Source organism: Trichechus manatus, unplaced genomic scaffold (genome assembly GCF_000243295.1).
Source record: "Trichechus manatus latirostris isolate Lorelei unplaced genomic scaffold, TriManLat1.0 scaffold00132, whole genome shotgun sequence".
Taxonomy (NCBI): Eukaryota; Metazoa; Chordata; class Mammalia; order Sirenia; family Trichechidae; genus Trichechus; species Trichechus manatus.
Window position 1 is genome coordinate 7607659 of NW_004444068.1, and position 15608 is coordinate 7623266.

Here is a 15608-nt window from a genome sequence, read left to right on the forward strand (position 1 = left end):
CATTGATTTTGATTTTCAGCCACTTTGAAAATTTTTTAACAACTTTTATACAGTCATCATTCTTGGATTCAAGAGTGTTTGTTTAAATAGAGAGTTATGCTGCTTCTTCATAGTCAAGCACCCTCTTAAAATAATAACTCAACTTGGAACAGTATATTCTTTTCCCAGAAAAGTTACAGGAACATGTCTCCTCAGGTTAAGAAATAATTCCTAACAAATACTTTCTTGACTTTTTTTGAAAGTAACTGGTATAAGATGATCCTTACAATCTGCTGGGGCAAAGTATTTCCTTGTTCAGGCACTTTAATTTATGTTTGTAATTTGTTCTTAATAACATGATGTTTGATATAGAAAAGTCAGGTCTATCTCTCCTGTTGCAGCCTCCAGAACTTTCCTTGATGAAGTGCTGCTTTTTTGAACTGTAGCACAAGCTCTTCAAATTTCCTAATATGAGTAAAAGAGAGTGGAGGCCTTATTTGATTCCTGGAAAGAAAAGGAGAGGTAAAGGTGAGGGGAATGGGTGGCCAGGAATCAACTCTCAAAGCCTCCTTCAACTCCTTCAACTAATATTTTCAGAGTACTGAATTATTTACAAAGATTTTCACATATTTAAAGCCATTTAATTTTTAAAACAACCTTGAGAGTTATTCCTGTGGACCTTATTTTATAATGAAAACTGAGGCTCAGAGATGCTAGATGACTTTCCCCATGTTATACACCAAGTGCATTATGGAGCTGGAACTTGGCCAAGATCTGAAGATTTCTAGCCCAGAGTTCTTTTCTCTCTTCCCCATTGCCTCGTTTCCAGTGTGGTGAGTCTCCAAAGATAACAGCATTGCAAGCTCTCCTGTTGCTCCTCTAGCATTTTATCAGACACTTGGGCACTGGGACCGAAAGGTCAAAGATTTAGACTTTCAAAGGAGATTTCATGTAATCCTTTGGCTTAGTTTATTCTAGGATTCTAATAATCTTCCAAGGGGAGGATTTCAAAGATATTTGTGCAAAAGAAAATGACAACCTCTACAAAAACAAGGTGTCAGGTATTTCCAGTAAGAATTCAAACTTCTCAAGAGTAGTGGCTATGCTGTTTTGTTTCTTTGAATCGACCTCATTACCCCCCTCCCCTCCCCACCCTACCAATAGTTACTAGCATGATATTCTACCCCAAAAGAGGGCTCACTGGATGTTAATTCCCTGGTGATAATAATCTTCAAACTTTCATTTACTCTAAGACTTTCTAATTCTGTGGGTCTATGCTAATCGAAAAGTTGGAGATTTGAGTCCACCCAGAGGCACCTCAGAAGAAAGGCCTGGCATTCAACTCCTAAAAAATAAAACATTGAAAACTTTAGAGAGCACAGTTCTACTCTGACACACGTGGATCACCATGAGTTAGAATCAACTTGACAACCACTGGTTTTTATACGATTTGAAAAAAAAAAAAGTTAAACTGTCATTCCATTTCAGAAAATACCATAGCCACAGCTTTATCGGGTGAATGATATTGAAGGACAGCATGATCATAGCCTCCTGTTTATTTTCTTCTCTTTAAAAAAATACATATTTTAATACATATTTGAAAAATATTCAAACCACAGAAAAGCTGAAATAGCCATAAAAGAAAACCCCTTACCTGTTAATATATTGCCACATCTACCTCCTCTCCCCTCCAAATTTTGAGGCTGTGTGAATATCTTCATCTGTGGAAAATTCAAGCTCATACTATTCTCCTCAAGTGACCTGTGTTCTCTTAGTAACACCATGCACATAGTTTTCTATTTCCAAACCACTGAAACTATATTGAAGACATCATAATATTTTACCTCTAAATACTTCAGCATGACACGTATCTCCCCAAACAGAGGTTATTTTCCACACCTAAGAAAATCAGCATTAACTCAATAACTTTACCCATCATACAGTTCATACTCAGATTGCCCCAATCATGCTCAAAATGTCCTTAATAATTTATTATATTTTACTATATTAGGTTATTATTGTTGGTGGTGGTATTGTTTTTGTTTCAGAATTCAAAAGAGATACATTCAGTATGTTCACATTGTCTCTTTGTGGGTTGTTGTTAGGTGCCATTGAGTTGATTCCGACTCATAGGGACCCTGTGTACAACAGAACAAAACACTGTCTGGTCCTGTACCATCTTCACAACTGTTGCTATGTTTGATCCCGTTGTTGCAGCCACTGTGTCATTCCATCTCATTGAGGGTCTTCCTCTTTTTTGCTGACCCTTTATTTTACCAAGCATGATGTCTTTTTCCAGGGACTGGTCCCTCCTGATAACATGTCCAAAGTATGTGAGACGAAGTCTCACCTTCCTTGCTTCTAAGGAGCATTCTGGCTGTACTTCTTCCAAGACAAATTTGTGCATTCTTCTGGCAGTCCGTGGTTATATTCAATATTCTTTGTCAACACCATCTCCCCTAATCCAGAATAATCACTGACATGTCCAAAAAAAGTGTCCTGCAGAACATCCCATGGACTGGATTAGTTTGTGTCCTGACTGGATACAAGTCAAACATTTTCAGAAAGAATACCATATAAGAGGTACAGGAGTCTAGTGACAGGGCCCGGAAGGCAGAAGGGGAGTAGGAAGCTGATGATAGGGAACACAAAGTAGAGTAAGGATATTGTTGATGTGTTGTGAGATTGTTAACCATTGTCATAGGGCAACATTTGTAGTAACTGTTAAATGGGAGACTATTTTGTCCTGTAAGCCTTCATCTTAAGTGAGAATAACAGCACAATTAGAAGAGCGTAGTCAATGTCACTTAAATGTGTATGTAAAAAAAAAAATTTTTGAAATGGCGTATCTTTGGCTATGTGCATTTTCACAAAAGAAAAAAAAAAAGTTGAGAATTTAGAGGGTTAAAATGTTGTGGGGTTGTTAACCAATGTCATAAAACAGCATGTGTGTTACTGTTATATGAGAAACTATCTGTTCTGTAAGCCTTCACCTGAAGTACAATAAAATATTTAAAAAAAAAAAAAAAGAATACCATATAAGTAATGTTAAGTACCTCTCACCGAGTCACATCATACTTTCCCACCATTGGTGATACTGAGCTTGATCACTTGAGTAAGGTCAGTGTTTTCCATCGTAGATGCATATTTCCCCCTTTGTAACCAATAAGTAGGAGTCCCTGAGTGGCATCGATGGTTAAGCGGTGGACTACTAACCAAAAGGTTGTCAGTTCAGAACCACCCAGAGGCATCTAGGAAGTAAGACCTAGAGATCGCCTTCTGAAAGGTCACAGCCTTGAAAACCCTATGAAGCAATTCTACTGTGCACACATGGGGTCGCTATGAGTCAGAATCGACTTGACAGCAACTAATAACAATCAGTAAGTAATCTATGGGTGATATTTTGAGGCCATGTAAATATCTAAATAACTTTCGTTCTTCATCTGTGAAAAAACTGAGCTCATGCTATTCTTCTCACATGTTCTGTCCATTACCTCCACCCCATGCAGCATCCTTCTCAAATTTACACAAGTATTTTCATTCGTCTTTGAATTAACAGTTACCTCAGAAAAAGTAGTGTTCTTTCCTTACCTCTTTCACCCTCCTTACTCCATTGTACTTGTGAGACCTCAAAATATCACTGATTGGAGCTGAAAACTGTACATAGTATTAGTGGTCCATGTATTTCTTGGAAAAAGGATGTTATAATTTTCTGAAGAAAAATTAAACATAAAAATGAATCGGTACCATTACTTCTGATGTTCTGTTGAGAAGCTCAACCATGATTTCTAAATTTCCTTTATCCGCTTAAAAGTCACTTGTCCCCTCAAGAACCAGTATTCACAGTAATTGAATTTTTTCTCATCCAATTTGTTTCTGTATTGTATAATCTCTATTTTCATAGTGTGGTAGTTTTTTTAATTTCTTTTTTGAATGGCAGTTTTGTGTATTTCTGCTCTAGTAAAGCTTATGTAATGTTTTTGAGATGACTCAGGAACTCAGTGCCCACTTAGAGCACTCACGTTATATGCAGATACAGTCAAGATCACAGCCCTGTACTGCAGACTTACTACAGGAATACAGTACACTTGTAATTTTAAGATTCCTTGTATTTTTTTTTTTTTTTGGTGTCTAAAGCAAAGTCTGTTTCTTTTGTCCATTTAAAAAATATTTTTTACATAGCTATGTATGCCATTTGTTGAAAACAAGGTCTAATCTTTGATTTACTGTTAATTTTGGAAGTTCTAATGAATTATTTAATTCAGATTGTTTTCTGTTTAACTCTAGAATATTTCATAGATTTGTAAGGTGTGTTAGCAGTCAGTTTTTATTTACAGATGATAGAATCCACTATGGCTTTTTTAACTGGAAAAGTATTTATTAAGAGAAATCGAGAGTTCAAAGATTTGTAGAGAGGTCTGAAGAAACACGTCTTAGTAAACTCAATTACTGCCAGTACCACAGTGTTAGACCAGGCCACCAATGGAGCTGCTGCCTCTGAAAGTAAAGGAAGCTGCTGGTCAGGAAGTCACCACCGACACCAGAACCCACCAACTATGCCGGGCTCCATGCCAGAAAATTAGGAGTCCTCTCTTGCCTCATGTAAATCTATTCCAAGTCCAAGTCTGAAGCGAGTGCTTTTCTTCCCAAGTGACTCAGTTCTGAATCAAGGTCTTTCACAAGAATATCTGACAGGTGGAAGTTGGGTTGCATGTAGTATAAGAGAACTTGGGAAATATAATTATCCAGCTTGCCTGCTTTGGCACACTAGAAGTGGAGTTGGAACAGGTATTAAACCAGCAAATCCACCGTGTGTCACAGGAGGGAGGGATGTGAGGAGTGGCTCAATGCATTCATTGCTCTCAGTTTCCTCACCTATGCAATGGCACACTATGTTGAAAAAATTACATATACCTAATAGAGCACTTGACACCTAATACCAAATGTTCTGTTTCTCGACTGTTTGGGACCTTAGCAGACAGTTCCTGTTGTTAGCTGCCAGTACAAAATGCTGGTTGTGGATTAGACCATTGTGATCCATAGAGTTTTCATTGGCTGAATTTCAGACATGGATTGCCAGAACTTTCTTCCTAGTTCATCTTAGTCTGGAAGCTCCACTGAAAACCTGTTCAGCATCATAGCAACACATAAGCCTTCACTGACATAGGGGTGGTGGCTGCGCATGAGATGCACTGACCAGGAATCAAACCCAGGTCTCCTGCATGGAAGGTGAGAATTCTACCACTGAACTACCATGCCCCAATTAATAGAGAGTGTTTCCTAAAATGAATACGTTTCCTACTTTCAATTTCGCTTATATGACTGGAATTTTCTGTTTCGTTTGAACTATAGCTGGGCTCTCCGGGATAATCACTGATGCAGTAGCTTTAGAGGTGGGAGATGGGGGCATAAATGATGAACGCTGTGATAAATTTGCTGGAGGCAATTGAGTGAGGGTTTTAACAAAGTGATTTGAGGAAAATGGAATGATTTATCCTGCACCACAGGCCTTTGAGATTCTAAAGACCTCGGCGCTCTCTGCACAATTTTAGTACTTTTCTTCATCCTTCCAATGGAGGTGAATAAATTATGCAAATTTTTATCCTTCCATTTCCTCCTCCCCATAGGTGAAGTCATGCTGGTGCTCTGGCTAAGTTATAGCTCACACACTCTTGAATTAGTAAGCTATAAATTGCCCGGAGCATCCTTATGGCAGCGTTTTGATGTGTTATACATAAGGTTGCCATGAGTCAGGGGTGACTCACTGGCAGCTAACAACAGCGACAATAACTCCTGAATTATGCCCTTAGCTCAAACGTGTGAACACACTAGAAAAGCATTTCTCTGTTTCCAAGTTTAAGTCTTGATCCCCTGAGGAAACGCCTTACTGTGCCTTATTTGTTGTTTTTAATATTGAAGAGTTTTGGCAACCTACTTAAATTCCCTGGTTACCAATTTCTGTTTAGTAGCAGCTGAAATGCCATGGAAGTAAGTTGGTCACTGGGGAACAGTTCAGAGAAATGAGTATAATTTCTGTACTACCAAGAGACCAATACTAAATATATGTGTTAAACATTATAATGTATTCAGTAAAATATCCAGGAAATTTTGGGGACTAAAACAACATGCTTTTCCAGGATTCCATTTCTGGGCCTCTTACATAACTAAAAATACAAATCAGCATGCCAGCTTTGGCAGATTATCTCCAGCCGCTGTTTATATAGGAAACATGTTTCCAACTGAGTTTCACAAATAGAATTGAAGTAATCTCGTTTAGAGCACAACATTCCATCTAACCAAGAGCGCTGCTGTGAAGGGAAGATGGTACCCATTTTCCAAGGGTACGCCCGCTGACATTTACGCTCTCGTAGCTGTGAGCCCAGTGACGCCTTTACAGCCCAGCTGCAGACATTAGAACTGACTTCCCAAATGAGCTTGATTATTCAAGTAGAATGATGTGTTCAACTATAATTCTTTCCATTGCATAATCCTCAGAAAAAACGTGACACATGAGTGAATGGCGACGCATAGTATTTAAGAATATTTTCATACCAGGACTGAAAGAGTGTGATGTGTATTACAGGAAATCAGAGCCATATTCGAGGCTTTGTTTTAAAATAATATCCCGTATATATTCCCACATAAACGGCATGGTCAAAAAGGAACTCACACGTTTGCATCTTTAGCAGCTCAGTTTGTGGAATTCTTGGGCGGTTTTACTTTTTATAGGATCATCTTTGAGTTACATCAACTATTTCAAAATTTCCTCACAACGCACTGAACTTATTGTCTTTATGCCCAGGTAAATAAGGGCTTTTCTTTTTTCCTACAATTTACAAGCTGGTAGAAAGCATTTACAAAGGTAGTATAGAGCCATTATTTGGATTATCTTTCATGTTGAAATGTTGCTGGGTAATCTGGCATTTACTTTTCTCTTTCTATTATGTGAGTGGCAAAAGTGTTTTCAGAATATCATGCTTGGGATGTACTAAAATCAATGTTCAGTTACACACAAATGATAATATCTTCAAATGTGTAAATTTGGTCCACCCTTTTTACCCCCAACAAATTGTTTAAGTTAAGAGAGGAGGTCAAATACCATGTTGATTCATGAGGTGAATGTCGTTATGTGTAGCCAGATATTTGTGCATTTCTAAAAACATTTAAGGGAGCTTGACAACATGGGGGCAACTTCCCTAGCAAATACCAAGACTTTCACAAAATAATGGTGAGTAAAACGGTGTGGCATTGGCAAAAGTTTAAATAACTAGAGCAAAAGAGAAGACTAAAGAATACTGAAGCAGACCCACGTGAGTTGGGAAACCTGTAAGGGAACTGTGGCTTTGCTGATCAGTGGGGAAAAGAAAGAATATTTAAAAATTATCCCATGGGGAAATAAAATTGGATGCACATCTCACGCGACCACAAACATACACCAGGTGGAGTTAAATATTAAAGATGAAACTAAAATTTTTAACAGGAAATGTAGGAAAATGCTTTTATGACCTTGGAATAGGAAAGCATTATATAAGACACAAAAAGCACAAACTGTAAAAGAAATGATTGGTAAATTTAACTTCATTAAAATTCAGAATGTCTCTTCATTGTAAGACAAAAAATGGTGACAGTTGCACAGCATGATGAACACAATTAATGTCACTGAATTGTACATGTGAGGAATGCTGAAATAGCAAATGCTTTGTTACATATATATTTACTAAAATAATAAAAAAAAATCCGTTGCCATCGAATCTATTCCAACTCATAGCGACCTTATAGACAGATTAGAACTGCCCCATATGGTTTTCAAGGAGCAGCTGGTGGATTCGAACTGCTGACCTTTTGGTTAGTAGCCAAGCACTTAACCATTGCACCACAAGGGCTGCATAGAAAGTGACAATTTACAAACTGATAGAAAACATTTGCAAAGCACAAAATTATAAAGGATTTTGTGTGTAGAATATATGAAGTACCGCCAGGTCAATCATAAAAAGACAAACAACCCAATAGAGAAATGGACAAAAAACATGAATAAGCATTTCATAGAAGATTTAAAAATGACCTATAAATACATAAAATGATGTGCAACCTCATTAATCACCAGGGAAATGCAAATTCAAACCATAATGTGATAAGCTTTATACCTATCAGAGTTTTTCAAATGAATATAGATGATATTGTGGATAATAGAGTAGAAATATGATAAAAAGCATTGTTAAATTCATAATAGCTTTTTATTACATATTTCTCAATGTTTCCTGAAAAGTACAACTATAATCATTCAAGTCATGCTATTTCATTTTTTAACTTTAAAAAGCTGCTTTCGTATTCAACAACACTGGCAAGCATTGTCCTAGGCCAATTTCTAGTGCAGCTTTTTTTTTTTTTTAAATTGTGCTTTTGTGCTTTAGGCGAAAGTTTACAGAGCAAATTACTTTCTCATTAAACAGTTAATACACATATTGTTTTGTGACATTTGTTACCAACCCTGCAAGGTGTCAACACTCTCCCCTTCTTGACCTTGGGTTCCCCATTTCCATTTGTTCAGCTTTCCTGTCCCCTCCTGCCTTCTCATCCTTGCCCCTGGGCTGATGTGTGCCCATTTAGTCTTGTATACGTGGCTGAACTACGTGTGTTATTGTTTATTTTATAGGCCTGCTTAATCTTTGGCTGAAGGGTGAACTTCAGGGGTGACTTCAGTACTGAGTTAAAGGGATGTCTGGGGAGCTATACTCTTGGGGTTTCTCTGTCAGACCAGTAAGTCTAGTCTTTTTTTTTTTTTGTGTGTGTGAGATTTGAATTTTATTCTACATTTTTCTCCAGCTCTGTCCAGGACCCTCTATTGTGATCCCTGTCAGAGCAGTCAGTGGTGGTAGCCGGATGCCATTTAGTTGTGCTGGACTCAGTCTGGTGGAAGCTGTGGTAGTTGTGATCCATCAGTCCTTTGGACTAATCTTTCCCTTGTGTCATTGGTTTTCTTCACTTTCCCTTGCTCCTGATGGGGTGGGACCAGTAGATGTTATCTTAGATGGCCTCTCACAAGTTTTCAAGACCCCAGATGCTACTCACCAAAGTAGGATGAAGAACATTTTCTTTATAAACTATGTTATGCCAATTGAGCTAGATGTCCTCCAAGACCATGGTTCCCAGCCCTCAGCCTAGTAACTCAGTCCCTCAAGGAGTTCGGATGTGTCTATGAATCTTCTATGACTTTGCCTTGGTCAAGGTGTGCTGACTTCCCCAGTATTGTGTACTGTGTTACCCTTCACCAAAGTTACCACTTATCTATTGTCTGGTTAGTGTTTTTCCCTCTCCAACCCTCCCCGTCCTAGTAACCAACAAAGATTGTTTCTTTCTGTGTGTAAAACTGTCCATGAGTTTTTATAATAGTGGCCTCATAGTCCAGCTTTTTCTTATTGCAGATAAGGAAAGTGTGGATGAGTGAACTGGTTCAAATTCTACATCTAGTTAGTGACTGAACTGGGACTTGGATCTAGGTTCCTTACTCCACTCTGTGTCTGACTGATACAGTTTTTACTACTACAGAACAGAAGAGAGTTCTAAATCCTCTGTGTAGTTGGAGAGATTCTTTACCATCTGTCCTCAACTAGTACTTCCTATCATAGTGCCCATTAATTTTTATACTCCATTCCTGGTTTTAGCCAAATTAGCCTCTCCTTCATTTGTTGAATGCAACTTCGCATTTTTGCTTCTAGGTCCTTTTGCATCACTATTTAAATCCTACCTGCCCTTCAGGGTCTAATTTAGACCCCACTTCTTGGTGTCACCGGCCTGAGCCTCCCCAGCCCAAATTAATTTCTCCTACCTCTGAACTCGCATAGTCATTCAACTATAATTACTTTTTAAGATGTTTAAAGTGAAAGTTTACACAGTAAATTAGATTCTCATTTAAAATTTCTACACAGATTATTCAGTGACATTGGTTACATTTTTCAGAATGTGTCATCATTCTCATTCATTTCATTCTGGTTGTACCATTTTCAGTACTCTAGTTTCCCTGCCCCCTTACCTTCTCGTCTTTGCTTTAGAGTAATTTTTGACCATTTGGTCTCATATAGATGATTTTTTCAAGGAGTTCATTACTCATGGGTGACATTATTTATTTTATGAGCCAGTCTGTTATTTAGCTGAAAGGTGACCTCAAGGGATCATTTTGGTTTAAGGTTTAAACAGTTTCTCAGGGCAATAGTCTTGGCGAGTCCTCTAATTTCAACGGTTCCAGTAAGTCTGGACTTTTTAAGAATTTGCATTCTTTTTCACATTTTCTCCCATTCTGCCAGGATCCATCGATTGTGGCCCTGATTAGAAAGGTTGGTAGTAGTAGCTGGGCACCATCTAGTTCTTCTGGTCTCAGGGTCAACTAACAGTTTGTGAAGACTGTTAGTTCTGTAGAGTACTTTCTTCTCTAAGTCTTTGGTTTCCTTCTTTATCTTTTGTTCTGGATGAGTAGAGAGCAATAGTTGTATCTTAGATGGCCACTTGCAAACTTTTAAGACTCCAGACACTACTCACCACGTTGGGATGTAGAACATACACTTTATGAACTATATTATGCCAATTAACTGAGTTGTCCCATGAGACTATAGTCCTAAGCCTTCCAAACCCAGAAAACCAATCTCATGAGATGTTTGGTTATGTCTAAAAAATATCTGTAACTGTGTCCCCTATGTGGTTTATTGTATGTATGAATATACATGCATGCACACACATACCTGTATGTACATATGCCTATAGATACATCTATCTGTGTACACATATGTACTTATATATTCAAAGCCATACACATATATGCCTATATAGACATTTTTGTGACCACGCACATATTTTTGGTTGTTATTGGTGTTGTTGCAAAATTATATTTGTTAAATACTTTACCAAAAACGTCTTTTTCTCTTGTGTACTTCTTAGTAGTATCATTTACCTTGGTCAAACTGTGTGCACTTCATCCACATCCGGTGCTACCTTTCTCATTATTATAGATTGAATTGTGTCCCCCAAAAATATGCGTCAAGTTTGCTAGGCTATAATTCCCAGTATTATCCCCATTTTGTCATCTGATGTGATTTTCCTATGTATTGTAAATCCTACCTCTATGATGTTAATGAGGTGGGATTAGAGACAGTTATGTTAATGAGGCAGGACTCAATCTATAAGATTAGGTTGTGTTTTAAGTCAATCTCTTTTGAAATACGAAAGAGAGAAGTGAACAGAGAGACAGGGGGACCTCATACCACCAAGAAACAAGATCCACGGGTCTCTGCACTGAGAAGCTTCTTGACCGGGGAAGATTGATGACAAGGACCTTCCTCCAGGGCCAACAGAGAGAGAAGGCCTTCCCCTGGAGCTGGCAACCTGAATTTGGACTTCTAGCCTGCTAGACTGTGAGAAAATAAATTTCTTTCTGTTAGAGCCATTTTGTTTATCCATTCATCCATTATTGGGCTCTTACGTTGTTTCCATGTTTGTGCTATTGTGAATAATGCTTCAGTGAACATAGGCGTGCATATGTCTGTTTATATCTCTTTTATTAGATCTCTAGGGTATATACCTAGGAGTAGGATTTCTGGTTCATAAGGTATTTCTATTTCTACCTTTTTGAGGAAGGCCATATCGTTTCCATAGTAGTTGTATCATTTTATAATCCCACCCCAGTGGATAAGTGTTTCCATCTCTTCACATCCTTACCAGTATTTGTTGCTTTCTCTCTCTCTTTTTTTTTAATCAGTGCCGTTTTTGCAGGGGTGAGATTGTAGTTTTGATTTGCATCTCTCTAATAGCTGATTATTGTGAGCATCTTTTTATGTGTTTGTTGGCTGCTTGAATGTCCTCTTTAATGAAATGTTTGTTCATGTCCTTTGCCCATTTTTTAATTGGATTGTTTGTCTTTTTGCTGTTGAGTTGTTGAAGTTTTTATATATATTAGATATTAAACCCTTATTGGATACGTTGTTCCTGAAGATTTTTCCCAGTCTGTAGGTTGTCTTTTTACTCTTTTGATAAAGTGTTTTGATGAGCATAAGTGTTTAGTTTCTAGGAGGTCCCAGTTATCTAATTTGTCTTATGTGGTTCATGCATTTGTAGTTGTGTTTGATAATCTTTTTTTTTTTAAATTAGTTCCCATAGTTTTGTCCCTCAGTTATCTTTCAGGAACTTTACAGTTTTAGCTTTAACATTTAGGTCTTTGATCCATTTTGAGTTAGTTTTTGTGTATGGTGTGAGGTGTGGATGCTGTTTCATTTTTCTGCAAATAGATACTCCGTTTTGCCAGCACCATTTGTTAGACTATTTCTTCCTCATTGAATGGACTTTGACTGCTTGTCAAAAATCAGCTCTTCATGGATGGATTTATTTCTGGGTTCTCAAGCCTATTCTATTGATCCATGTGCCTGTCATTGAATCACTACCAGGCTGCTTTAATTACTGTGGCTGTATAGTATGTTTTGAGGTCGAAAACTGTGAAACCTTTTACTTTGTTCTTCTTCAGTATTGCTTTGGCTGTTTGGGGCCTCTTTCATTTCCATATAAAGTTGGTGATTAGTTTTTCCATTTCAGTAAAGGATGTTGTTAGAATTTTGATCGGAATTGCATTACACTATAGATCGCTTTGGGTAGTGTTGACATTTTCACAATGTTAAGTCTTCTAATTCATGAGCAAGGAATTTTCTTTCATTTATGTAGGTCTCTTTTAGTTTCTTTCAGTAGTGTTTTATAATTTTCGTTGTATAGGTCTTTTACATCCCTGCTTAGGTTTATTCCTAGGTATTTTTATTATTTTGAGGGCTATTGTAAATGGTATTGTTTTCTTGATTTGCTTTTTGGAGTTCTCCTTCTTAGTGTAAAGGAACCTAACTGATTTTTTTTGTGTGTGTTGGTCTTGTACCTTGCTACTTTGCTGAATTCTGCAAGTAGCTTTCTTATAGAACCTCTGAGATTTTCTATGTATAGGATTATGTCATCTGCAAATACAGATAGTTTTACTTCTTCATTTCCAATTTGGATACCTTTTACTTCCCTTTCTTGCCTTATTTCTCTGGCTAGGACTTCTAGTACAGTATTGAATAAGAATGGTGATAATGAGCATCTTTGTCTCATTCTCATTCCATAGCCATTTCTAAGTCATTCTAAGGGAATTGTGACATGACGTTATGCATGGTGTATTAATCAACTTTCATTAATTTGACAATTATTTAGTCCTTACTATGTTTTAATGAGGGCTTATGGTGCAGTGCTTACCATGTTTGGCTACTAACTGAAAGACTGACAGTTTAAGTCCACCCAGAGGCTCCTCAGGAGAAAGGCCTGGTGGTCTATTTCAGAAATATCAGCCATTGAAAACCCTGTGGAGCACAATATTACCATGAGTTGGTATTGACTCCATGCCAACTGATTGGTGTTGTAAGGACTGGGGAGTCACTGGTAAACAAGAAACTCATTGTCTTCTGTTTGGGGGATTTGACAATCCAATAAATTTTGTATTTTTTTTCTGTGATTATCCTGTTTCTTTTAAGGATTTGGCAATGCCTCACAGGGAGAGATTTTATGTCTTTTCTACAGTAGTATCTGGTGTTCAGTAGGCTAAAGTAATACATGTCAAATTATATTCTCAAGAAAAGAAGTAGTTCTTTTTTTTTTGCACAACACTGGCTCTATTTTTCCTTGATGATTTCCTGACTTTGTTGATTAACATAGCTTTCTTTGATGAAAACTTTTGGATAGTTTAGCTCAAAATGTAGCACTGATTTACTACCTTGAAGCTATTCTGAATTACCCAACAGTCCTAACCTTTGTTATTGCAAAGGAAGAAATGGGAAAAAGATTAAAAGATGAGCCCTGAATGGTTTTTTAGATCAGAGAAATGCAAAGTCCAATAGGAGAAAGAGGGAAGTGGTATATCCTTCTCACGTAATGACTCTAAAAATGAAACAAACTATGAGCAGCAGAGTAATCTTAATGGGAAGGTTTATTGGAATGGCTTTTTGAATTATAGGCAATCATTTTAATGACCACTTGAATAACACATTCAGTGGTACAGACAATTGCATTAGTAGTGGACATAATTCAGTAGCTTTAGTTTTAAAAGCTGTGGTAATACAGATAAAAGCTTTCTCTTGGTTTCTATATTCTGATATTTCTTATATCTTTTGTGGGGCAAATATATTTGAAGTTATTGCAGAGTTCATTTGTGGTGTAACTTCTTATTGGTAATGGTCTCTGGTAGCTGATAACTGAATTATTGTAAAAGTAAGATACGTGGTATGGAAGAATTTTTTTCTTCTTATGGTGGTATAGACACTGAAGGGAAAATTACTGGCTCTGCATGTAGTTAAGTTACGGTGGCCTTAGCTTAGGTGGCAAGAGGGCAGGTGTCTGGATGGTATCATTTCATGGAACACAGGAAAGCCATTCTGTCCTCACAAATTTCCCCCTCCCTTGTTTACTGGCACTTGGGGGATTTATTTATTTATTAAACAGATTGTGATGGTTAGTATTATGTGTCAACTTGGCTGGGCTATGATTCTCAGTGGTTTGGCAGACACTATGTAATTACCTTCTATTTTGTGAACTGATGTGAGCAGCCAATCAGTTGAAAGGGGAGTTTCCCTTGGGGTGTGGCCTGCCACCAGTATATAAATGGGTATTCTGGCAAAGCTTGCTCTCCTCCTCAACCCTACACTCTTTTTATAACCTGACTTCTGATTCTTGGGACATAAGCTGGCGGAAGTCTCTGGCCTGCTGCCTGACCTGGAGATTTTGGATTCGCCAACCCCAGCAACCCCATGAGCTAGCAGAAGCCTCCAGCTTGCTGCCTGACCTGACGATTTTGGGTTCATCAGCCCCTGCAACCATGTGAGACAGCAGAGGTCTTCTGCCTATTGTCTGACTCTTGGATTTGGGACTTGCCAGCCCCCACAATTGTGTGAGCTATTTCCTTCCAACTGCATGAATCATTTCCTCTAAGTAAATTTCTCTCTCTATATATATCTATATATGCTTCACTGGTTTTTCATCTCTAGGGAACCCAGGCTAAGACACAGAAGTTCAAACCTGTCATTTAACAGTTACATAGGAAAGACTAAAATGTGGGTGCAACCAAGGACAGCAGCATGTGTTTAAAAGGAAATGAAACTGGACTCTCTTTAGAATTTTGTCCTGTGTCTTAATCAGGAATCATTTGATTATGGGGCCTATAAACTTCTCTAAATAGCTTTATAGAAACATAAGAATTTTTTTAAATAAATTCTTTTTTTTATTATTTTTTATTATTTATTATACTTTAGGTGAAGGTTTACAGAACAAACTAGTTTCTCATTAAACAGTACACATATTGTTTTATGACATTGGTTAACAACCCCACAACATGTCAACACTGTCCTTTCTTGACCTTGGGTTCCCTATTACCAGCTTTCCTGTCCCCTCCTGACTTCTAGTCCTTGCCCCTGGGCTGGTGTGCCCCTTTAGTCTTGTTTTGTTTTATGGGCCTATCTAATTTTGGGATGAAGGGTGAACCTCCAGACTGACTTTATTACTTATCTAAAAGGGTGTCCAGGGGCCATACTCTCAGGTTTCTCCAGTCTCTGTCAGGTCAGTAAGTCTGGTCTTTTTTTGTG